This window comes from Coenobita brevimanus, unplaced genomic scaffold (assembly GCF_032717465.1).
Source record: "Coenobita brevimanus isolate Jiangsu-jjx unplaced genomic scaffold, ASM3271746v2 jjx.HiC_scaffold_2846, whole genome shotgun sequence".
NCBI lineage: Eukaryota > Metazoa > Arthropoda > Malacostraca > Decapoda > Coenobitidae > Coenobita > Coenobita brevimanus.
In genome coordinates, this window is record NW_027643814.1 from 77,501 (window position 1) to 80,927 (window position 3,427).

Consider the following 3,427-nt stretch of genomic DNA (forward strand, 5'->3'; position numbering starts at 1 on the left):
GAGGGAGGGAAGGAAGGAGAAAGAGAGGAGAGAAGAGAGGGAGGGAGAGAAGGAAGGAGAAAGAGAGGAGAGAAGAGAGGGAGGGAGGGAAGGAAGGAGAAAGAGAGGAAAGAAGGGAGAGAGGGAGGGAAGGAGAGAGAAAGAATGGGTGAGAAGGGAGAGAGGGAGGGAAGGAAGGAGAAAGAGAGGAGAGAAGGGAGAGAGGGAGGGAGGGAGAGAAGGACGGAGAAATAGGTGAGAGTAAGGAGGGAAGGAAAGGGAGGGAGAGAAGAAGGGAGGGAGGGAGGGAGAGAAGGACGGAGAAATAGGTGAGAGTAAGGAGGGAAGGAAAGGGAGGGAGAGAAGAAGGGAGGGAGGGAGGGAGGAAAAAGGAGAGAGGGAGGAAACGAAAGGAGACAGTAATGAAGACAAACTTGATGGAGAGAGAGAGAGAGAGAGAGAGAGAGAGAGAGAGAGAGAGAGAGAGAGAGAGTCGATAGATAGACTGTAATAGATATAACGGACATACATAATCAAACTAATTCAAATATTCCCTCGACAAGATTGAATGATTCGGTCCACACCTCCATCTCGCCCCACTCGCTCCAAATTCGGTCCACTGGCGGTCTCGGTCCCTGGAATCGCTTTAGGGTGACTCCGGGACCGAATGGGATCGAGTGGAGCGAATATTTACCCTTGGACCGAACTTAACGGTTTTTTTGTTTACATTTGGGACGGTTATTGACGCGCCTTGTCTGTCTGTCTGTCTGTCTGTCTCTCTCTCTCTCTCTCTCTCTCTCTCTCTCCATTCTTCATTACTTTCCTCCTTTCTCTCTCTCTCTCTCTCTCTCTCTCTCTCTCTCTCTCTCTCCATTCTTCATTACTTTCCTCCTTTCTCTCTCTCTCTCTCTCTCTCTCTCTCCATTCTTCATTACTTTCCTCCTTTCTCTCTCTCTCTCTCTCTCTCTCTCTCTCTCTCTCTCTCTCTCTCTCTCTCTCTCTCTCTCCATTCTTCATTACTTTCCTCCTTTCTCTCTCTCTCCATTCCTCATTACTTTCCTCCTTTCTCTCTCTCTCTCTCTCCATTCTTCATTACTTTCCTCCTTTCTCTCTCTCTCGCTCTTTCTCTCTCTTCATTCCTTCCCTACTTTTTCTCATTCCTCTCTCTCTCTCTCTCTCTCTCTCTCTCTCTCTCTCTCTCTCTCTCTCTCTCTCAACCTCCCATCCATCTCTGTCAGTCTGATCCTCTCTCTCTCTCTCTCTCTCTCTCTCTCTCTCTCTCTCTCTCAGTAGCCACTATCTCTCTCAACCTCGCATCCATCTCTGTCAGTCTGATCCTCTCTCTCTCTCTCTCTCTCTCTCTCTCTCTCTCTCTCTCTCTCAGTAGCCTCTATCTCTCTCAACCTCCCATCCATCTCTGTCAGTCTGATCCTCTCTCTCTCTCTCTCTCTCTCTCTCTCTCTCTTTCAGTAGCCACTATCTCTCTCAACCTCGCATCCATCTCTGTCAGTCTGATCCTCTCTCTCTCTCTCTCTCTCTCTCTCTCTCTCTCTCTCTCTCTCTCTCTCTCCGAAATCATCTATTGCCGAAATTAGATAGATAGATTGATAGATACATGGATAGAAAGATAGATAGCCAGATGGAGATAAACAGATGGATGGATAGATAGATAGATAGATAGATAGATAAATAGATAGATAGATAGATAGATAGATGGGTAGATATAGATGGAGATAGATACAGATAGACGGTAGATAGATAGAAATTAGACAAGGTAGAGAGAGAGAGAGAGAGAGAGAGAGAGAGAGAGAGAGGAGGAGAGTGATGAAGAAAGGAAGAAGGAAGGGAGGGAGAGGGGGAGGGAAGGGACTGGAGAAGGGAAGGAAGAGAGGGAGGGAAGGAGAGATGGAGGGAGGGAGAGAGAGAGAGAGAGAGAGAGAGAGAGAGAGAGATGGAAGGGAGGGAGGGAGGAAGGGAAAATGGAATGTAGGGAGAAGGGGAGGGAACGGACTGGAGAAGGGAGGGAGGGAGGGAGGGAGGGAGGGAGGGAGGGAAGACCTTGTATGTCGAAAGCTCCAGACTGTGTGTAGAGCCGAAGATGCATAGGTGACGAAATGGAGGGAGGGAGGGAGGAAAGGGAGGAGGGAGGGAAGGATTACACAGGATTACACAGGAAAGCAAACAGCAACAGACCTTATGGTCCTTTCGAGGCTGCTTGTTAGAGAAAACTATGACTACAAGATCTAACTCTACATGTTGAAGGATAAGGATAGGAAAGCAAGAAGGCTCCCCCCACCACCAAACCCTCCAGGAAAAAGTGAGAAAAACCACCATGCAGCATGGAAAAACTGACATGGAAATTTTATAGGAAACACTGGAAAGGAAAAGTCACATTCTATAATACTTTATCTATAAGCTACCCGATAGAGTAACCTGAAAGAGAAAGTAAACAAATAAAATAATAGTTACGGCATGACATTATAAACCAGTTACATTGAGTTAATGGGAAGTCTGTGGACATAACGTGGAAGCTACACACTGCACAGTGTGGATGTTTAGGGGTGGTGCAGCAGCCTTGCCTGGCGCTTTTAAGGTAGGCAGCAGTCAATCAGGCCCTAGCTCCGTTTGCTCCACTGAGACAAGGAACTCTCCCATGTGGGACAAGTACACAAGTTTCATCCTGAAGCAGTGACCCCTGGTACATTAAAAAAATCCCGATGGTGGTCACTTGACTAACAGGGACCCTCAGTGATCCACAGCCCATCACAGGTCGAAAGTAAGAGTAGTGACCGTTAACTCAGGGTAATCTGTGCAGCTCCTAATCTGTGCTTATATTGCTTTCTTTGCGCTGGGGAGACTGAAAAGTATATAGGACGGGTGTCTTAGATAAAAGAGGACTGCACAGTGCACAGTGTGGATGTGCAATGCACAGAGTGGATGTTTAGGGGTGGTGCGGCAACCTTCCCTGGCGCTTTTTAGGTAGGCAGCAGTCAATCAGGCAATAGCTCCGTTCACTCCACTGAGACAAGGAACTCTCCCATGTGGGACAGTACACAAGTTTCATCCTGAAGCAGTGACCCCTGGTACATTAAAAAATCCCGATGGTGGTCACTTGACTAACAGGGACCCTCAGTGATCCACAGCCCATCACAGGTCGAAAGTAAGAGTAGTGACCGTTAACTCAGGGTTATCTGTGCAGCTCCTAATCTGTGCTTATATTGCTTTCTTTGCGCTGGGGAGACTGAAAAGTATATAGGACGGGTGTCTTAGATAAAAGGGGACTGCACAGTGCACAGTGTGGATGTGCAATGCACAGAGTGGATGTTTAGGGGTGGTGCGGCAACCTTCCCTGGCGCTTTTTAGGTAGGCAGCAGTCAATCAGGCAATAGCTCCGTTCACTCCACTGAGACAAGGAACTCTCCCATGTGGGACAGTACACAAGTTTCAT